This window comes from Pteronotus mesoamericanus, unplaced genomic scaffold (assembly GCF_021234165.1).
Source record: "Pteronotus mesoamericanus isolate MK-2021 breed Mesoamerican mustached bat unplaced genomic scaffold, CSHL_Meso_final scaffold_31, whole genome shotgun sequence".
NCBI lineage: Eukaryota > Metazoa > Chordata > Mammalia > Chiroptera > Mormoopidae > Pteronotus > Pteronotus mesoamericanus.
Window position 1 is genome coordinate 26170157 of NW_026555312.1, and position 23364 is coordinate 26193520.

A 23364-nucleotide genomic window follows, 5' to 3' on the forward strand; every position below is an offset into this window, starting at 1 on the left:
TACATTGAAAAAACAAAAATAGTGTGGGTCCCTCTTTCTCAGACGGTAGGGGGCCCAGATCATGGCTTCTTCTGGCTTGTGATCATGGGAAGTTCTTTCAACTCTTCAAACTTAGTTTCTCAGTCAAGGATTGACAATCTCTGGGAGTGGTGATAGGGACACATGTAGGAAATGAATGAAGTAATAACTCTATAATTATGCTATAACTAGTAACTTAAAACTCTAGAATCTTAACTCTGAAGCCTGTAGTACCACTCTGGACACACAGAAGGTGCCCACTGAATACGGTAATGGTTTTTGGTGGGGGTTTTTTTTAAAGTAGAAGTTACTGGAAGGATTAGAAACTTAGAATGGCTCCTTCAAGAATAACAAAATGATTTTGTGAAGTGGAATGGGCAACTTCATACTGGACTTGGAAGGGCTATTCTCATCATTTTAGATTAAATAAAACAAGTCAAGTTGCATGATTTAGTAGCTGAACTAGGTCACAAATATGAGACTTCTAAGTCATAATACAATAGTCTTTTTATGTTTAGTGCTTTTCACAATTTCTCTCTGAAATACCCTAGATATTGGAGCAAAAGGGCAAGAAGAGCATTTTGGTCTGTATGTTGCCTAACACTGAAAAATTAGTTTAAATGGCAGGCTTCTATAAAAAGTGTTCAGAATTCATATTTTAAAAGATAGCAAATATTAATATTTCTCAAATGAAAATTCTATAGGAGTATAGCAAAATAGAGTTAAAATTTATCCATTTATCATGAAGGTGATCCATTCTGTTACACACTGTAAAAATTTGAAGCAGATTTTCATTTTATTTTTAAATGTATTTGGAATAGAATTTATTCTCTTTGGTGTCCAGACCCATGTGTATTGACAATTGCATATAGTCATGCATCCACCGCCACAATCAAGAACAATTCTATCTCCTCCCCAAATCCTCTCATTCTGCCCCCAGTCCAAACTCCTTGGCAAACCCTGACCTGTTCTCATTCCTCTGGTTTTGTCTTTTCTAGAATGTCATAACATGAATTCATAGAATATGTAGCCTTTGGGACTTGGAAAAGGAGCTTCCTATTCTGCTTTCCTTTTAATGAATTCACTTGTGTTTTCCAAGAAGTACAGAATGGTTTCAAATGGATCATCTGGCAGCTTTCATATCTGTGGAGTATTGGTTACCTTTGGCTCACTTTTCTTTTCTTTATTTTATTGATGTTTTTAGACAGAGAGAGGGAGGGAGAGAGAGAAAAATATTGATTTGTTGTTCTACATATTTATGCATTCATTGGTTCATTCTTTTGTATGCCTTGACCCAGGATCGAACCCACAACTTTGGTGTATCAGGACGATGCTCTAACCAACTGAGCTACCAGGCCATGGCGGTTCACTTTTCTTCTCCCATATTATTTATTTATTATTTTCTATAAAAAATCAGTTCGCCCCCTTATTATTTTTTAAAAGATAGGGTCATCTTTAGCAATATTCATTTGGAGTAATAAACTAAAGGTCAATATAGCATATAATCATATCATGATTAATCTTGATATAGTATGCTTTTGTTAACTTGGATTTGACAGTACCTATAATTCAGAATAAATAGGAAGAACACCATGAACTTAATTGGAAGAATAACTAAAACTGTGTTCCGCTTTTATTCCAGAACACATGACAGACTCACAAAACTTCCCATAATGAGTGAGCCCTTTCAATCAATCATATCATGTGAGAACATCATAGTGAGATGCTACAACACCCCAATATAATTTCTTATCAGAAGAGGATCTATCTACATTTGTAGATGGCTCAAGGCTTTATCTTTTTCTATAAATTGAATATATTAGTCATTGTTCGGGATCAAAACATGCCCGTAATGCAGAGAATCTGAAATATTGAAATAACTATTGCACAAATGAAAACACCAGTATTCAAGTGCTTAAAATCAAGCCCTCAAAGCCAGAAAAATGGATACTCAAAAGTGACACTGCAGTCTGTAAGATGACCCTGAGTGAAGGTAAAGGGGGCCGGAACAAGGAACTGAATGAAGGGGCCAACATCTTTTGATGTCTCATCTGTTATTTTATAAATTTATGTAAATATCACAGTCCTGTGTACTCTATAACTTTCTTAAACTTTTTGTTGAAACATAAAATACATCCAGAGAACTGAGTGTATCAGAATTGAAGAGATTACTGAATTTCCAGACCGATCCTTACCTGAGTAACCAGTACAAGAAACCATGTTATTACCAGTAGTACTCCAGGAGCCCTTGTGCTCCCTTCCAGTTACTTCCAAAAATGACAGCCATCCCACCCCCTAAATTAATTTTGCCTCTTTTCGTGTAGTTATGTAACTTAAAAAAAATTGTATTTTTCAATTATAGTTGACATACAATACCATATACCATATTAGTTTCAGGTGCACAGCACGGTAATTAGAATTTTATATAACTAATGAAGTGATCACCCGGGTAAGTCTGGTACCCACCTGACACCACATATAATTATTACAATATCTCTGATTATATTCCCTATTGATTACATCCCTATGACTATTCTGTAACTGCCAGTTTGTACTTCCTAACCCCTTCACTTTTTTCACCCAACCCTTCTCCCATCTGGCAATCATCAATTCCTTCTTTGTATCTATGAGTTTGTTTCTGTTTTGTTTATTTTGTTTTTTAGATTTCACACATAAATGAAATCATATGGTACTTGTCTTTCTCTATCTGACTTATTTCACTCAGCACAATACCCTCTGGGCCATCCATGTTGTCACAAATGGAAGTATTTCATTTTTTATGACCAAGTAATATTGCATTATGTATACATATAACACTTCTTCTTTATCCAATTGCCTGTTGATGGACACTTAAGTTGTTTCCATATCTTGGCTATTATAAATAATGCTGCCTTGAACATAAGGGTGCATTTATCTTTTCAAATTGGTGTTTTTGTTTTCTTTTAAAAATAATCAGAAGTAGAATTTGCTCAGTCCTATGGTAATTGTAATTTTAATTTTTTAAGGGACCTCCATAATGTTTTCCATCGTGACTGCCCCAGTCTGCATTCCTACCAGTAGTGCTTAAGGCTTCCCTTTTTCTTCACACCCTCACCAGCACTTGTTGTTTGTTGATTTATTGATGGTAGCCGTTCTGACATGTGTGAGGTGATTCCTCTTTGTGGTTTTTATTTGCATTTCCCTGATGATTAAGAATATTGAGCATCTTTTCATATGTATATTGGCCATCTGTATGTCCTCTTTACAGAAGTGTCTATTCAGATCCTCTGCCCAGTTTTTAAATCAGATTGTGTGTGTATGTATGTTAAGCTGTCTGAGTTCCTTATATGTTTTAGATATTAACCCCTTATCAGATATATTATTGGCAATTATCTTCTTCCATTCAGTGGGTTGCATTTTTGCTTTGTTGATGGTTTTCATTAGGTAACTCCTAATTATAGCCCAGTGTTTTTCATCTAAATGTTCAGGTTAGATAGATGTTTCGGGAGGAAATGCTAAGACTACTCTGTGGCTTCCTATATTTCTAAAAAATACTGTAAACGCCATGGGGTTGGGGTGGCAGGGTTCAGAAGGGGAGAGATATGCACACATTTCAGGCGCAGCACAAGGCTCTTTCTCCATGTTTCTTCTCCTTTTTAAGTTTACTTAGAGCTTATGATATCTGCAGAAGAACTGTGTATGCTGTTCTGTATAAAAGATTGGGCTTGCTATAAATAATCACTTTGTTCCTAGAATTAGCAATCTATATATATACCACAGTATATATAGCAACAAATGGAATTTACCACTGACCTTCAACTCCTTTGGGCCTGTTTTCGGTTGTAAATAGGGGTTAAAATTAGATGAGTCCTAAGCAAACATGATTTTTATTTGGTTGTTTTTATATGAAATTGGGCAAAATGTTTTACAACTTGCAAGTGAATTCTTGATTTATAATCAACTGGGTGTAGCCTGGCATCTTGTTTTGAAGATGAAGAAGGCACTGTGTGCAGGGCAAGATGAAAATTTATATAATGGACTCATTAAGGGCAAGAGATGAAGCAGCACAGGGCACGCTATGTTCTGTGGGTGCCATTAAGGAATGACCTGGCCATGACCTTCATGTGTAATTGAGTGAGGAGGCAAATCAATACTGCAAAGACATTTATTTGAAACAGTCACATCAGATCTAGGAAATGCCACTTGAAATGTAAATATCTAATTCAAACTGTGAAAAAACACATCTGAACAAGTAGATCACAGAGAAAACGTACTACTTGCTGTTCATGTGCTGCAAATAACAGAATCTCGCGAGTGTCTGTGATCTAATAAAACTCAAGTCATAAGGAAGTAGTTTTTTGAACTGATAAACCCACCAAAGTGGTAAACTTCTTTTTCTTCTTAAGCATTGTCCAAACTCTTAATTTAAGGAAACCCAACCCATAGATATCAATAGTATATCAATGGTAAAAGCCACTTGTGAAAGGTTATTGCAATTTACATTTAATATACGTTAGTTAGTATGGATGGACCTGAAGAACAGTATGCTAAGTGAAGTAAGCCAGTCAGAGGAAGGCAAATACCATATGATTTCACTCATGTGGAATCTAGTGAACAAACTAAACTAACCAGCAAAACACTCATAGATGGAGAGCAGGTAACAGCTAGTTGGCAGGGAGGTGAAGGTTGGGAGTGGAGGGATTGAGCAAAAAGGAAAAAAGACTCACAGACATGGACAACAGTGTGGTAATTGTTGGGCGGAGGGGGATATAAAGGGACTAAGTGGTAATGGAAAAAAAATATAATAAAGATTAAATTTAAAAAGTAATATAATATAGGTTAGTCAATGAGTTAATAGCTACGTTAATGGTCTAATGGTAACAGAAGTATTTCTTTGTATAAAAAGATGCTTTGTGAAATAATGTTTTCTTCATGATTGTTACTAATGAGATTTTGCAGTGTTTTGGCTTTTTTAAACTTTCATTTTGTTCTTTGTACTTTTATGTGTTATTTTAATCCATTCTAATAACATTGTTCAAGTTTTCACAAATTACAGAATAATATTTTTAAGAGGAAAAAAGTAGAGATTCACAAGGTAAATGTGCTAATAAGATGCTTAATACTAGCTAATGTGAGGGAATTGGAAAATAAACAACTAGTTTCTTCTTTTACTTTTTGTACTTTTAAAATCTCCAAAGCTTAAAGATAATGTTGCTTTATTTAGTGAAAAGTAAAATCTGTCTTTCCTTAGGCACAGTACTTGTGTTAGAAGCTAAAAAGTATTATCCCTATGAAGAGATGTTCAATGAAGTATTCTGTGAAGAAGAGGCATTCTTAACCCTGGCTACACATGACCATTATCCAGGGCTTTTTTTTTTTTTTTTAAGTGATTTGAGGGGGTTGGGGAGAGAGATTGATTTTTGTTGTGCCACATATTTGTGCATTCATTGGTTGATAATCGGGTATGTGTCCTGATGGGGGATGGAACCCACAACCTGGGCAGATCAGGATGATACTCGAACTAACTGAGCTACCCAGCCAGGGCCACGTAGGGCATTTTTAAAAATACCATTGCCTGGGCCTCACCGCTGACCCATTAAATTCAGAATCTCTGGAAGATGATGAGCTACAGTCATTGGTAATATTTTTTTTAAGTTCCACAGCTGATTCTGGGGTGTAGCCAGAGTGGGGAACACTGATACAGATGAAGGCTTGAGCTGAAGATAAAAACTGAAGAATGGAATTGATGATATAATTGACTTGGCCTTCATTTATTCCCTGCCATTTGCATAAGAAAAAAATCAATTAAGGTTTTGCTGGGAGGAAAAGAACTTGCAAAACTTGGTGACCTGAAGAAAGCTTTTTCTGATTCTCTGAGTTCTGACCAGGGCCTCCAGCTCCCCTAGGGCTGGGTGGGCTCAATGGCATCAATTGCCAGGCCCAGGCTTTTCCTCAAGTGCCCCCCACCCCCTCCCCACATTTTCTAGTGAACCCACCAGGGCTGCTTCACTTGGCAGATTCCATGGAGAGCAAACCCTATGTCCCATAGGCCAAAGAAAGTCACATGGCCAAAGCCAGATTCAAGGGGTGGAGAAACTTTCTTTACCTCTTGATGGGAAAGCTGAGAAGTCATATTGAATGAAGGTGTGCATGTGGCAGTGGGATGAATTCAGGAGCCTTTATTTTTGCAACATATCAAATTATGTTCTTTTTTAGAGAAGACCTTTGATAAAGCAAGATAGTTACTGGGATTTAAAAAAAATTTTTTTCTAGTTAATTTTGAGAATGCACACTTATATTAGAAAAGAAATTTAACAGTAATTAAGCCATTTCTAAAATAGCTATCTAGCCCAATGGTCACAGAAGTAACATTTAGAAAATGAGGAAAATACAGAAAATGGCCAAGGCTAAAATAAAAAAATCATTAATAAACTCAATACTCAGATATTTTAGAATATTTCTTTCTCTCTCTGTTTTCACATAAAAAGCATATATTTTTACATGCTTTTACTATTTTTATAATTGGCTGTACTTATGTAACAGTGTGTCATGGTTTTTCCATGTCATGAAGAATTCTGTACCATAATTTATAATGGGCATTTACAACATCTTACCAGTAATAATAGCTAATTGTTTTATGAATAAAATTGGTAATTAGTGATAACTGATACTTTTATAGCACTTGCTACATACCTGAGCACCATTCAGAGTGTTTTAAGTACATTGTGCATTTCACAACTCCACGAGGTACTGTTGTTACTCTCATTTACAGACAGGGAAACTGTAGAATGGAGAGGTTGCATTATCTGTCGGTGGTCTCATTGCTAGTAATTCCAGGCACTTGAACCAGGCAATTGAGTATCAGAGACTCTCCTCTTAACTGCTCTATTACACTGCCTCTTAAATAGTAACTTACAAATAGCTACCTTAGGACAAATTCTAATACCTTGAACTGTTGAGTTAAAGAATACACGCATATATAAAGGTTTTGATGCTGAGTGTCATATTGCTCTTCTAGAAGAAGTTTATACTTGTTTGTCCTTGAACTGTCAGGTCTGAGACCATGTTTTCCTCTTCCCTCTCCACCATTGGGTATTAGCATTTTCTAATCCTTTGCCAGGTGATGGGGAGGAAAGGGGCAGCGGGACAGGGACTGTATGGGAAATCTCTGTACCCCCTTGATTTTCCTGTAGAACTATAACAGCTCTAAACAAAAATATTGTGAAGTCTATTTTAAAACTTTTTTTAAAAAGATGAGAAGTTATTTTAGGATTTAAACTTTAGTAACTTTAATTCTTAACAAGTTTGATCTTGTTTTTTCTTTTTATAACATTCACATGTAATTAGAATTTACAAATGTACAAAACTTTGAATAATAAGCACTTTAAACTTATTTTTCAAACATTCAGTCAGCCCATTCCCACCAAACTGTTTGATTACAAAGAAGCACAAGGGGTTACTAACTGTGGTAAAACATAAGAGGCAAGTCACGGGAGGCAAATACAGATTTGACAGCATAAGATCCAACCTGTTTGTCCATGTCAAAAGGCAAAATTAAAAATCTTTTATAAAAGAAAACAAATTCGTACAACTAAACACTTGTTAGGCAAAAGAATATTATAGGATATATAACATTATTTCCTTTACATAAATTTTCATATCTTAAATTTAATGCAGAATACCATGTTTCACTTCCAATTTGAGATTATCATCATTATGTACTTATTGGTGAATCTAGATGCAATAGGATGAATATTTAAATAGACTTCAATGATCATGTCAAGTTTTTGTTTGGTGATTATTGTTTTAACTCTTTAATGCTTTTCTTTATTCACTGGACTAACCAAATTTTAGAAATAAAATCCACAACCAAAGCACATAGTACAGCTATTTCTGAGAAAACTAAATATAGCATAGTCTTCAGCATGTCATTAAAAGAGTTGTTGTGGTTAAACAAACAGGCAAACAAATGAATAAAATTACTGCAACTCATGGACAATAAAGTTACAAAGGGCAATGTTATGAGTTTTATATGGTTTACTTGTACTGTAATAAAAGAAATCTGCATAATGTGAGTAAAATGTGCTTGATTATTAAGAAATGAAATTCCCAATTAATATTGAGCTCTGTTTAGGAGCAGTGCATTTGTTCTCATATTTTATATCAGGAACATATGTTCATAATACACCAGCTGTGGTTTTGATTTACTAAGAAATAAAATTTATAATTCTCATTCATCCTCCCTTGTTTTAAAATTTTCACTTTGAGACATTTTGTGCCCAGGAATATGGCATTGCAAATTTACTAAAAATTTATCCATTGACAGTAGGATAAATGTACTAAATTCATAAAAGAAGAGGATTTCTTCACTTAGAAATTACAGCACTGAGTTATAATTGCAGTCACAACACAAGCCCCAGCTCTTCCTAGGAACAGTGGAGCAGCCTGGGTCCACGGTATTAAGTGTGTCAATCATACCTTCCAAAGGCATATAATATATCTCCGAGTAAACAGATCCCCACTGCATCTCTGCTGATGCTCACAGATACCACTGCAGTCCACATATCTGTGCTGGGATCATCTCTCTCCATACCGCCTGAGAGTCTGGAAGTCAAGTTGGGGGTGGGAACATGGTGTCCTCCAATAGCAGACAGCAGTGCCTTCCAGGTAGCTACTCCTACTCTACCTCTCCTTTTTTTGTGCACAGAGTGCCCATTTATTAGTATGAGGATCAAAACATTCTACTCACTGGAGCCAAGAACTTGGCCACCAATCATATAAAGCTTTCCATTTAGTACTGCTACACCTACTGTGCTCCTGGGGGTGGACATAGTGGCAACAAAATTCCACTGGCAAGCCTGAGGGTCGCATCTTTATACTGTATTCAGATAGCTCCAGCCATCATGCCCTCTGACTGCATACGTGGGATCTTCTAAGACTGCTATACCCAGGCCGTACCTATGTGTGGACATATGAAGGCTTCACATTCCAAATATTTTTGGGGGGTTAGCAGCATTGGACAGCATTCAAAGTCTTCAGTCCATCTCTTCCACCAACACAGTGTGTCATCTAACACTGCAACACTGAATTGCAGTCTCCCCCCATTCATATTTGCCACAGGAGTCCACACATTTGTACAGAGACCATACTTTTCAATGTTTGTTGTTCCTTTTGTTGAATCCATTTCTCCAATGGCAAACAATGTACCACTGACTTCCTAGATTCTGTCCAAGGACTTTGTAACATGGGTCATCTCTCTGGTACTAAATGATACTTCATTGCTTCAACAATGAGTTTCTGACATCCTGTACCATGCCAAAAAAGTGCATTATTTTCCATGTCTACCAGGACCTGTGGTTCAAGAAAAGGTAGCCTATAAACCAAAAGTTAACTAAGGTCTTCCCATCTCTGTTCCAAGTCATGACAGATTGAAGTAAGAAGTGCATTCACTATTGTCTTCTCATTAGAAATGTTCATGTCATCACTTATCAAACCTTGCAATTTCACTGGCTGGTAACAACACAAATTCCTGGTTTTGAATTACTACTTGAAGTGTTCCACAGTATAATCGTGAGCTACTTTATGCAAATCTATACAACCTTGGGCATCAGCAAAAGAACAGATTCCAAGACAGTTTGGTGGGTGAAGCTGTTTCATTCAAAACTTAAAGCAAGATTCCGCAACCTGTGAAAGCTGAAAAAGGCAAACTGTAGGTAACAGGCACTCAATATTATTTCCTTTTAATTCGGGACAGCCCGTATATGCAGACTGAATCAGGGACCATTGTGAATTCGGTTCTACACCTTCTGTTTTCATCCTTTTCTTGCTTCCACATCATTGGTAAACATGGCAGCAAAATAATCTGAGAGGAGAGCACCAATCTAGGAGCTGAAATTCTGCTATCACCAGCAACTAGAATTACATCACGTAACTGTTCACGTCTCAAGTAGTTTTCCTTTTTTTATTTTTATTTAAATGTTTGCTCAGCATGCTTAAGGGCGTGGAAAATTTCACCTGATGAACATGGTTCCATAGAATAGCAGGATGATAGTGTCTGCAGCGGGCTCCTGAGGTGGCGGGGGTCACCCGGGCACTGGGCAAGGCTGACGGTAAAGGGTGGGGGCCCGAGGCGGAGAAGGAAAGGATGTTCCGCCCCTCGGGATCCTCCAATCCCTTCCAGGCAGCCTTACCACAGGAGCTTTTCGGCCCGGTGCGGTCTGTCAAGCTGCACCTGGCCCGGCAAACTTCCGGTAACCCGGAGGAGGCTGGGTGAAGGGGCGGCCTGAGGGAGGGAGGGACCCGAATGGGTGGGGTCTGAACACTGGCTGGTCTGTGAGGCACTGGCGCCAGCGGTTCCCCTCCCCCTCCTGCCGGTCAGCGTGCCGTGGAGACTGCGGGTAGCTCCTACCTCGGGGTTTGCGTTCTGGCGGCCCTGCCCCAGCATGGGGGTGGAGTCCTGGGGGAGTGAAGGGAAAAAAGAGGAAGTGCGGTGCGGAGTGAGGTCTTCTTTCTTTTTCTTAATTGAGGTATAATTAACATATATAATACCAGTTTCAAGTATGCAACTTAATTATTGGATATTTGTATATATTGCAAAATGATCCCTACAATAAGTCTAGTTAACATCCATCACCACATATGGTTACCAATGTCTTTTCCTTGTGATGGGAACTTTTTATGATTGATTCTTAGCAACTTCCAAATATACCATACAGTATTATTAACTGTACTCACCATGCTGTACATTATATTCTCCGGATTTATTTTGGAGCTTGTTTTCTTATATTAGACGTTTGCATAAGCCAAGGTATGGGGAACTAGGTGAAAAAAGACCTTTTCAGGGATTCCCAAAAGGGTGACAGGACGGCTGGGTGTGTGTGGACAGTGATGAAAGATGAGGTCTGGAAACAGTGTTGCAAACTACATGTCAGCAGGGCCAGACAGACAGCAGGAGTGAGTGAAACACGGTGGGAACCAAGGCAGCAGCAAAGCCTCTGGCTCCCTCAAGCCCCAGTGAATTGTTGTCAAGGGACACTAGCAATCCAGACTTTCATGGGAAATCTGATTACTGCTGTGTTCCACTTGCCCTTCTTTGGTGGTCAAACCAAACACACCCATCAGATGAGGTTTATGAGCTGTTTGTAGCCTGGGGACAAGATTGCAAAGTGCTTGGTGAGCCTTTTGGTATCTTCCAGGTTAGAATGTGATCTATAGCAGCAAACCGATGGACCCATTCAGGGATATGGTTCTGAGAAGATGGTTGCGGCCTGATTAGTGACAATCTTTTTAAAAAAAATTTTTTTTAAGATTTTATTTGTTTATTTTTATGGAGAGGGTAAGGGAGGGAGAAAAAGAGGGAGAGAAACATCAATGTGTGGTTGCCTCTTGCACACCCTCTACCGGGGACCTTGCCTGCAACCCAGGCATGTGCCCTGACTGGGAATCAAACCAATGACCCTTTTGTTTACAGACTGGCACTCAATCCACTGAGCCACACCAGCCACGGCTGTTTTGTGGCAATCTTAAGCAAAAGAAAAAAATGGCAGTTAAGCTTTTTTGGAAGGACATAAACGTGAAGCTGGGTCCAGGGGTGCAAAGGCAGCAGTGTAAAATGAAAATGGGAGTGAGGAGTCTGAATTCGAGTAAGACGTGGAATGGCACCAGCAAGAGAGGTCCAGGATGATGCAAGTCTGCATTTGCGTTCATATGTCGTAGGATGAGTGGCTGGTGAGCATCTTAAAATGGCTTCAAGAAGCAGGTACAAGATGGATGGTTCAAAGTAATCCCACATCCCCCACATAGAAGAGCAATGGGGTTAACACTGATTTTAGAAAGAGCCATCTGGTGGTATTCCCAATGAAGTGGGCAGTCTGGAGGCAGAGGCTGCTTTGTAGGCAGTTAAAACGTCTTGGTGAAAGATGTGGAGCACTGGAGCTAGGGCAGTGCCTGCAAAGGAAAGCAGCACTGTTGGCAGCCAGGGAAGGCCTTAAGAACTGAGCTATCATCCGGAAATCACTGAAGCTAAAAAGAAAATCAGTTGGATGATAGCTGGACTCACTGTGATGATCATTTCACAATATATACGAACATCAAATCATTATGTTCTGCACCTGAAACTAATGTTAAATGTCAATTATATCTCAATTTAAAAAAGAAAAGAAAAAATAACATCTTTGGGTATAGGACCTATTAATTTTTATTTTAACAAACTCTCCAGGAAGTTTTGATATGTTTTTAAGTTTGAAAATAGTATTTCAAATTCCTTCCTCCATCCCTCCCTCCCTTCCTTCCTTCCTTCCTTCTTTCCTCCCCTCCTTTCTTTTGTTCAACAATTTGCAGAGTGCTAGTTATTTGGCCACATGTCTGAGGATGCCTCTGTTTATATTAGACATTATGGCATTCCTGAAACACCTGATAAAAGTGATGTGAAAGGACTTCCCTCCTAATTGTGCCAGAAATCAGCCTTGCCTGTCATAGCTCCCCCAGAGGATCCTCTGCCACTCTCAGTGAATGATTTGGGCAGACACACTATCATGTGCATTTTTGCTGCTAGGTGCTTTCATTAACCTTTAAATAAAAGGCCCACTCCTTTCGTTTGAAAGGGTTCTCGATCTCAAACTTTCATGAAGCAACGTGATCATAATGAATTTGCTAATTGCTTCATACTTCACTCTCAAAACTTCACACTCTCAGGTAAACAGGGTAACTTAAGGAAAGTTACAGAGAGAAACTAATTACCATTTTTGGCTGCTTGAGATGTGTGATGCCAAAGAGAGGACCCCTTAAACAGAATTAGTGGGAGGAAAGAATGAGAAATAATAACAGAATAGTATATATAAATATAACCCAGTTGCTCTTCATTTTAATATCTTTCTTTTCACGTTGAATTAGCGTAATTTTGCACTAAAGCCAAGCAAACCAGATGAGAGGAAACTTATTTTGCTTTGACATATTAAAAACAAAAAGTACAGTATATCCTCACACAGGTCGAACTCTTTTAAAGAATGTACAGAGGGAAGATGCTGAAAGACAAATTATTTATCCAACTTTATTCTCAGAGAGCTGGAGTTTAGGAACTTGCACTGTGTCATGGGAAGCCACACTTTCAAGAAGGGAAATAATTCATAGAGGTTGACTGTTTTTATTCTTTTCATTCCTTGTTAGCATAATTTTGATGCAGCCCACTGGATGGTTTAAATTTGGGGCTTTCCTCTCACATGCTAGAACAATTGTTTTTTTAAAAAAGCCAGGGAAGAGTTGAAAAACTGCCTGTAGTTTGGAAATCAGTTGGGGGCTCCTATACAGCACAAAATTTCAAGTCATAGCTGGAAGGGATTAACTAGATTTGGATTAATTATGAAGGTGAAAAATTTTGAAGAATGTCATGGTTTAGTGGAATAAACAAGGGAAAGTTGTCAGACTACAAGTCTGGAAGCAGTGAAACTGAAGACCTTCATTACTTCAAAAAATTTGCCATAATTTAAAGGGCATTGTTGCACTGTGCAGCGGCTATAGGGGACATGCTGCCGTAGGAGAGCACTGCAGAGAGCGCAGCGCTCCCTGAAACCTGAGGGAAACCGACTGGGGCCAGCGGAGGTGGGAGCAGGGCTCTGAAACCCGCAGAGCCCCTCCTGGGGTTGTCACGGATGAAGGGGACAAACACAAAACGTCGCAAACACTTCTCTGTTTGCTGGGAGAGCAGACGGGGGGCACTTCCCTCTTACTAGAGAAGGCCGTGGCTCATCCCCCTAATGGGGAAGGTTGTGTTGCCCTTTGTTCCAAGGCTTTTATTGAAAATCTTGTCAGTGGGGTATGTAACAGGAAAGCATATGTACACTTGTTACATTAACAAGTTAAGTTTCTCAGAGAATACATACCTTTAGGAAAACAAGTGACAGGAAATCACTGATTTACATGGGTCTGAGAGGAGACTACAATCAACAATAGAGACTATAGATAAGGGGGAAATAGACCTAAAGGCCACCTGAAGATATAGGGTGAAAGGTGTAAATAAAGCAAATATCTTGACAAGGAAAGGGGTGGAAATAATGTGAATGTCCTTAGCAGCCTGAGCTGACCAGAGATCTGAGGGAGGAACAGAGCACACTCTAAAGAATTTACTTTTAGGCCTGATTACCCTGGGACCTGCCAGATCTGATTTAGGGCTGTTTTTCCTGCATTGTTTCAAGCTTGAGCCAGGTCTGGGGGAGGGAACCGCCAAGAGATAAGGAGACTGTTTCTCTGCTGCAATGAGGACTCCGGCCATGTCCAAGCCAAGCCGAGAGGTACAGGGACCTTTTTGCCCCTTCTCCGTGTCCCCCAATTTCTGGTCTGATGCCAAAATTGGCCAATACCTGTCTTAGGTTGTATACCTCAGCGCAAGGTAACTTATCCGTCATTGGCCATTTGACCACCCATGGCAAAACAGAGAGGCAGGGGTTATGCCCCTGCCAGCGGGGGAAAGGCCATGTCTCCTCAGCAGCCTGTTTCTCCAAGGCTTCCTGATAATATCCAGCCTTGGGGTCCTCCAGCCTGTTGGCAGGGTTACAGCTTCTGAAACCAGGCCGAGCGTTTCCCAACAGGGCATTTGAGAGCTAAAGATGATAAAAAGCCAAAAAGAAATGTAGGCAGAAAGCCAATGGATCAAGGTCAGTTTTGTAATGAAATCTTAGCTGTTCTGGGACAAGCACTGCCCAATTTTCCAAATGTTCCACTAACCTTTCCAGTCCTTCACCAGAAGACTGTCCAGAAAAGACTCAAGTAGAGGTGTCTGGGCTGCGAGTAAAGATATTAATAAATATAAACCCACTGAATACAGTAGGCTGAAAGTTCTAAGAACATCTCACTCATGGTTTTACTCCACCATCTATTTTATTTTTTATTTTCTTATTTGTTGTATATTTAAATTTTATTATTTTAGGCTTTTAAATTTAAATCATTTAAAAAATTTTTCAATTACAGTTGACATATAATATTAGTTTCAGATGTACACCCCAGTGATTAGACATCTATAAGCAACTAAGTGATCATCCCAACAAATCACTTACCCATCTGATGCTATACATAGTTATTAGAATATTAATGACTATATTCCCTATGCTGTATTTTATATCCCCATGACTATTCTTTATTTTTTTATTGTAAAATTGTATACCTGGAACCTATATAACTTTTTAAATTTTTTTCCTCTTTTCTTTTTATTGTTCAAACACATTTGTCTCCATTTCCTGCCACCACTTTCCTCTATGCCACCCACTGCCACCTCCTACCCTCAATCCTTCTCCACTTTGGCTTTGTCCATGGGTCTTTTATACATGTTCCTTGACTTGACCCTTACCCTTATTTTCCCCGATACCCAACTACCTCCTCCCCTCTCAGTTTGTATTGCCTTTCAATGTTGCTGGTTATATTTTTCTGCCTGTTTTTTTTGTTTATTAGGTTCCACTTATAGGTGAGATCACATGATATTTGTCTTTCACCCCCTGGTTTATTTCACTTAGCATAACACTCTCCAGTTCCATCCATGCTGTCATGAAGGATAGGAGTTCCTTCCTTCTTTCTGCTGGGTAGTATTCCATTGTGTAAATGTACCATAGTTTTTCGATCCACTCATTTATTGATGCGCACTTATGTTGCTTCCAGCATTTGGCTATTGTAAATTGTGCTGTTATAGGTTCTATTGAATTGATGTTTCAGGATTCTTAGGGTATAATCCCAGCAATGATATCACTGGGTCAAAAGCAGTTCCATTTTTAGATTTTTGAGGAAATTCCAAACTGTTTTCCACAGTGGCTACACCAGTCTGCATTCCCACCAACAGTGCACTAGGGTTCTCTTTTCTCCACAGCCTCGCCAGCACTTCTTTGTTTGTTGATTTGTTTATTATGGCTATTTTGTTCAGTGTGAAGTGCTTTCTCATTGTGATTTTAATTTGCCTCTCTCTGATGGCTAATGATGCTGAGCAACTTTTCATATGTCTCTGGGCCCTGTATTTGTCCTCCTTGGAGAAGTGTCTGTTCAGGTACTTTGCCCATTTTTTAATTGGTTGTTTGTCTTCCTGGAGTGGAGTCATGTGACTTCTTTCTATATTTTGGAGATCAAACCTTGTCCAAGGTATCAATGGCAAGTATATTTTCCCATGCAGTAGGTTCCATTTCATTTTACTTGGGCTTTCTTTAGCTATGCACAAGCTTCTTATTGTGAGGTAGACCCATTGGTTTACTCTTTCCTTTATGTTCCTTGCCCTAGGGGACATATCAGTGAAAATATTCCTGTGTGGAATATCTGAGAGTTTCCTGTCTATGTTCTTCTCTAGGATTTTTATGGTGTTGCGACTTACATTTAAGTCTTTTATCCATTTTGAGTTTATTTTTCTGTATGGTGTAGCTTGGTGGTCAAATTTCATTTTTTTGCATGTAGCTGTCCAGATCTCCCGACACCATTTGTTGAAGAAGCTATTTTTACTCCATTTTATGCTTCTGCCCCCTTTGTTGAACAGTAATTGACCATAGAGTAAATTGACCAACAGTAAATAAACCCATAGAGACATGGGTTTATTTCTGGGCTCTCTATTCTGTTCCATTGATCTATGTATCTGTTCTTAGGCAGTACCAAACTATTTTGATTACAGTGGCCATGTAAGATAGTTTGATGTCCTGTTTTGTGATCTCCCCGACTTTGTTCTTCTTTCTCAACATTGTTGCAGCTATTCAGGGTCATTTATGGTTCCATATAAAGTTGTGAAATGCTTGTTGCATATCTGTGAAATATGTCATTGGTGTTTTAATGAGGATTGCATTGAATCTGTAAATTGCTTTGTGTATTATGGACATTTTGATGAGGTTAATTCTTCCAGTCCATGAACACAGTATATGCTTCCATTTATTTGTGTCTTCCTTAATTTCTTTCTTCAGTGTTGTGTAGTTGTACAGGTCTTTTACCTCCTTGGCTAAATTTATTCCTAGGTACTTTATTTTCCTTGTTGTTATAGCAAATGAGATTCCTTTCCTGATTTCTGATTCTGATATTTCATTGTTGGTGTACAAAACTGCCATATATTTCTGAATATTGACTTTGTGTCCTGCTCTATTGCCAAATTCATTTATTAGGTCGAGTAGTTTTTCAGTGGAGTCTATAGGGTTTTCTATGTACACTATCATGTCATCTGCAATCAATGGCAGTTTTACTTCTTCCTTTCTGTTTTGGATGTCTTTTATTTCTTTTTCTTGTCTGATCTCTGTGGCTAGGAATTCCAGTACTATCTTGAATAGAAGTGGTGAAAGCTGACATTCTTGTTTGGTTTTCAAGCTTAGCAGGAAAGCTTTTAGTTTCTGCCTGTTGAGTATGATGTTGGCTGTAGGCTTTTTGTATGAGTCCTTTATTATGTTCAGGTATGCTCCCTCTACTTCCACTTTTCTGAGTGTTTTTATTATACGTGGGTGCCATAAATTATCAAATGGTTTTTCCTCATCTATTGATATAATCATGTAATTTTTGTCTTTCCTTTTGTTTATGTGATGTATTACGTTTATTGATTTGTGAATATTGAACCATCCTTGCATCCCTGGGATGAATCCCACTTGATCGTCATGGATGATCTTTTTAATGTATTGCTGGATGCAGTTTACCAATATTTTGTTGAGGATTTTAGCATCTATATTCATCAGTGATATTGGCCTGTAATTTTCTTTCTTTGCAGGGTCTTTATCTGGTTTTGGGATTACGATGATGCTGGCCTCATAAAAAGAGTTTGGGAGTCTCCCCTCTTCTTGGATTTTTTGGAATAGTCTGAGAAGAACAGGGATTAGTTCTTCTGTAAATGCTTTGTAAAATTGTTCTGAGAAACCATTTGGTACAGGGCTTTTGTGTGCCAGTAGTTTTTTGATGACTGCTTCGATTTCTTTTGCTGTTATCAGTCTGTTCAGGCTTTCTGCTTCTTCCTCATTCAGTGTTGGAAGGTTATATTTTTCTAGAAATTTGTCCATTTCACCCAGGTTTTCAAATTTCTTGGCATATAATTGTTCATACTAATATCTTACCATCCTTTGTAGTTCTGTGCTATCAGTTGTAATTTCTCCTCTTTCGTTTCTGATTATATTTATTTGGGAACTCTCCTTTTTCTTTTTATTGATGAGTCTGCTTAAAGGCATGTCGATTTTGTTTATCTTTTCAAAGGAACAGCTCTTGGATTTATTGATCCTTTGAATTGTTCTTTTAGTCTGTATGTCATTCAATTCTGCTCTGATCTTAATTATTTCCTTCCTTCTACTCGTTCTGGGCTTTGTTTGTTGTTGTTTCTCCAGTTCTTGAAGATGTAGGGTCTGGTTGTTTATTTGAAATGTTTCTATCTTTTTTAGGTAGGCCTGTATTGCTATGAACTTCCCTCTGAGGACTGCCTTCGCTGTGTCCCATAGGTTTTGGACTGCTATGTGTTCATTTTCATTTGTTTCCAGAAACATTTTAATTTCTTCCTTGATCTCATTACTGACCCATTCATTATTTAATAACATGCTATTCAGTCTTTATGAGTTTGAATGTTTTTGAGCTTTCTCCTTGAAGTTGGGTTCTGGTTTCCAGCCCTTGTGGGCTGAGAAAATACTTGTTATGATATAAATTTTCTTGAATTTGTTGAGGCTTGTTTTGTGTCCTATCATATAGTCTATCTTTGAAAATGTTCCATGTGCATTTGAAAAGACTGTGTATTTTGCTTCTTTGGGTTAAAAGGTTCTATATATGTCAATTAAGTCCATTTGATTAATGTATCTTTCAGTTCCACAATATTGTTTGTGATATTTTGTTTAGAAGATCTATTTATTCTTGACAGTGGGGTGTTAAAATCCCCTAGTATAATTGTGTTGCTGTCTCTATCTTTCTTGAAGTCCTCCAAGATTTTCATTATATATTTGGGTGCTCCTATGTTGGGTGCATATAGGTTTACAATATTTATGTCTTGATGGATTCTCCCTTTGAGTATTATAAAGTGTCCTTCTGTGTCTCTTTTTATGGCCTTTGTTTTGAAGTCTATTTTGTCTGATATAAGTATTACTACTCTGGCATTTTTCCCCTGTCCATTTGCCTGGAATATTTGTTTCCATCCCTTCACTTTCAGTCTGTGTATGTCCTTCATTCTGAGGTGGTTCTTTTGTAGGCAGCATACGTGTGGGTCATGTTTTCTCATCCATTCAGCTACCCTATGTCTTTTGATTGGTGCATTTAGTCCATTTACATTTAAAGTTATTATTGATTGGTACTTATTCATTTTTCCCCTTCATACCTATGTTCCTCCCTTTCTCACTCTTTTTCATCATCTTTTTAACGCATATGCAGTCCCTATAGTATATCTTGCATTGCTGGTTTGGTGGAGGTGTATTCTTTTAGCCTTCTTTTGTCTGGGAAACTCATTCTTTTGCCTTCCATTTTAATTGAGAGCCTTGCTGAGTAGAGCAGTCTTGGTTGCAGGACTTTGCTATTCATGACTTGGAATATTTCTTGCCATTTCCTTCTAGCTTGTAGTTTTTCTGTTGAGAAGTCAGATGCTAGCCTTATAAAGGTTCCCTGCTATGTTACTACATGTTCCTCTCTTGCTTCCTTCAGGATTCTCTGTTTGTATTTGCCAGTTTAATTATGATGTGTCTTGGAGTAGGCCTGTTTCAACTGCTATTTAACGGGACCCTCTGTGATGCCTGGACTTGTGTGACTTTTCTCTCTTCAAATTGGGAACGTTTTCCATTATTACTTTTTCAAACAGGTTTTCTATCCCTTGCTTCTCTTCTTATCCTTCTTGTAACACTATTATATGGATATAATATGGTTTCAGGTTGTCCTGCATTTTCCTCAACACCTCTTGATTCTTTTTGAGTCTCTTTTCATTTTCTTGCTGTTTCTGGGAGGTTTTTCTACCTTGTCATACAGCTCACTGATTTGGTCCTCTGCTTCATCTATCCTGCTTTTGAATCTTTCTACTGTGTTCTTCAATTCAGAAATTGTATTCTTCTTCTCCTCTTGCCTCTTGTTGTAGTTTCTATGTCCTTTTTCACTCTGATATAGTTTACAGTAAGTTCCTCATAGTTTCCCTGTAGTTTTTGGTAATTCTCTCTGAGCTCACTGAGCACATTGAGCTTCCTTATAATCATCGTTTTGAACTCAATATCTGATAGTTTACTTGCCTGTATTTCATTTAGTTCTCTGTCTGTGGATTCCTCCTTTCCTTTCAATAGGGGGTTGTTTCTTTGTCTTCCCATTATTTGTGAGACTCTTCTTTCTTGCTTCTGCTTCTTAAATTGATCTTCCTTGACTTCCTGACTTTGTGGTGCAAACTTGTGTGGTAGCAGACCTGTGAGATTTAGTGGTACAGTCTCCTTGATCTCCTTGACTTGATGCTCTTTGGATGCCTTTTATGCTGTTTATGTTGGTTCTCTGGAAGTAGAACCAAAACTGGGCTTTGATTGTTGTTTGGTCCTTCTTTGGTGTGTCCTTACCTCCAGCTCATTAACTGAAGGTCAGTGCGCCCACCACATCTTTTTGTGCAAGTGATGCCAAAACAAAACCACAAGGCCCAGGAAATAAACCCATATCCACAAGAATAACTCCCCACTGCAATCCCAGTACCAACAGCAAATGAACCATTACTAACAATGCTGTAGAGGGATTTAAGACTATTATTAGAAATGAGAGAAATAAACTATTAGTATAAAATCTAATGACTTAATATGCACAAACTTGATGGACCCAAAATGAACATTAAAAAGCTATATGATAAGGGAAATATCACAAATCATGGAGAATACCACATTGGATTTTTGTCTCTGTTGCCTCTACTATTTACTGCAGTTTTTTTTCTTTCTGGATCTCCTCTGGTGATGTCAGCTGTTGACCCCATCTGACCTTAGGCAGTCTGTTCAAGACTTCAGGAATCTACTGTTTGTGGTTGTCTCCTTCAGTTGTTAATCTAGTCACTCTGCACTCAGCAGTCATTCTTAGTCACTACAGGGCCAGGGCATAGTCCCTTCTGGGCGTGGGGCTATTGTTTCCTCTCACAGTGTTGTCGCTCAGGGAAATGGTCTGCCTGAGAAAGATGGCTGCTGCCGTATTGGGAATGAGTCAGCACCGGGATCCCGCCAGCTATTCCCTCAGTTCTCTCCCCAAAGCCTCCACCCCCAGCCTCTCCTCAGCCTTCTCTAGCCCACTCTGCTCTCACCTGTGCTGGAAATCAGAGTAAGTGGCTGCAAACAAAAATCTATGTGTTGGCCCTTTCAACAGTTCTTTGCATCTCCAGCCACCCATCTCTGGCAGAGAGCAACCCTGCTGCTTTTTTCATCTGGCTGTTATCTCTGTATTTTGGGGGCTCTGGTGCTGTAGGCTGGGGATCCCTGCTTATGGTTTAAAACCCACTATCCTCGGGGGGATCCAACTGGGTGCTTAAATATCCCTCTGGTGCTTCATCTGTGGGCATTCAGCCGGCCTTCTTGAGTGTCGACCACACTCCTTACCCGTTAAGCAGTGCTAAAGCTGATCCTTCTGTCTGTCCAAGGTTATAAGGCTCCTCTCTCTTTACTGTTCAATTGTTTTTTCCAGGTGATTTCTGCACAATTTAGTTGTAATTCCAGATTGGTTCTGGGAGGAGGTCAATGTGACTTCCATTCACCCCTCTGCCATTTTGCTTTTCTCCCCATCTTTTTAGAACATAGAAGGCATGCAAGAAACCATTAAGGGTTGTGGGGGGAATTATAAGAGGGTAAGGGAAAGATAAATGGTGATCAAAGAATTGGGGTAAGGTACACATGGTACAATATGCAGATGATAGAAAACTGTATACCTGATACCTATATAATTTTATTAACCAATGTCACATCAATAGATTCAATAAAAATAAAAGTAAAGAATATTTGGGGCAAAGAGAGAGAGAAAGCATTGAATAAGTAAGCAAATTATCTTGAAATAAAACCAACAAGTTATTTAGCATGTCCACATGCCTGAACAAGTCACTTAAATTTCCTAGGCTTTAGTTATAAAAGTTGGCAATGAGGGGGAAAAGATTAAAATATTAAAACTTCTAAAATCGAGACCAGAGACACGATTAACCGGAGAGTCCTGGAGCTGACTTCCTCCCATTTCCGTAGTCCCCATTTGGCGAGGGCAAGCAACGCACCCAGAGAGCCAAAAGCGGGGAAAATACACAATAGAAGACCCTAAACTGACCAGTGCCATGGAGCTCGCCGGCCAGGGGGCCAGATGAGTACACGAGGTCGCGCATAAGACCCCTGGTCTGGGGCAAGCACAGGCGAGCTCAGGCAGGCGGGGGATCCTGCCACGCTGGGAGCGCGCTCAAGGAGCCTGCACGAGAGTGCAGAGAGATCCCAAAAAATAGCCCAGCCCTGACCGAAGGGGTCACAGAGCTGCTCCAAGCAGGAGTCAGACACAGACATTAGACTCCTGGAAGGCTCAAACAAACATCCCAAGGTCCTATAGGGTCAACAACTGACATCATAAGAGGCAGGCCCAGAAAGAAAAGTAAAGGACAAAAATACTTAACAGATTCTCACAAAAATGGGAAGAAAAAGAAGTTCCCCCCAAATGAGTGGAAAAGGGGACTCCCCACAGAGAGAGCTAAATGAAATAGAGGCAAGGGAACTATCAGATACTGAATTCAAAACAATGGTTGTAAGGAAGCTCAATGAGCTTAGCCAGCTCAAAGATAACTATGAGAAACTGCAGAGAAACTAGCAGGATCTTACAGCAAACTATATCAGCCTGGAAAAGGACATAGAAACTATCAAGAAGACACAAGAGGATATGAAGAATACCATTTCTGAATTGAAGAACGCAGTAGAAGGAATCCAAAGCAGGCTGGATGAAGCTGAGGATCGAATCAGTGAGATGGAGGACAAGGTAGAAAGAAGCTCCCAGAAAGAACAAGAAATGGAAAAACGGCTCAAAAAGAATGAAGAGGCTTTTAGGGAAATGCAGGACAACCTGAAACGCAATAATATCCGTATAATAGGGATACCAGAAGGAGAAGAAGAGGAGCAAGGGATAGAGAACCTCCTCGAAAAAGTAATGATGGAAAATTTCCCTTATTTGAGGAGAGAAAGGCTCTCATGGATCCAGGAGGCACAGAGGACCCACTCAAAAGGGACTCAACGAGGTCCACTCCAAGACACATCATCATTAAAGTGGCAGCTATCAAAGACAAAGAGAGAATCCTCAAGGCAGCAAGGGAGAAGGAGAAAGTAACATACAAGGGGGCCCCAATATGCCTAGGAGCTGACTTCTCAACAGAAACACTACAAGCCAGAAGGGAATGGCAACAAATATTCCAAGCCATGAAAAGCAAGGGCCTACAGCCAAGGCTGCTCTACCCACCTAGGC

At 39.1% G+C, this 23364-nt stretch overlaps 1 protein-coding gene and 1 pseudogene across 9 annotated transcripts in view; one reads left to right on the forward strand and one right to left on the reverse strand.

The window, feature by feature from the left end:
* GCNT2 (glucosaminyl (N-acetyl) transferase 2 (I blood group)) overlaps nt 1-23364 on the forward strand; it is a 119884-nt gene that overhangs the window by 65427 nt on the left and 31093 nt on the right. The window lies entirely within an intron of this gene.
* Nucleotides 8414-10045, reverse strand: LOC129085536 (kelch-like protein 5; annotated as a pseudogene).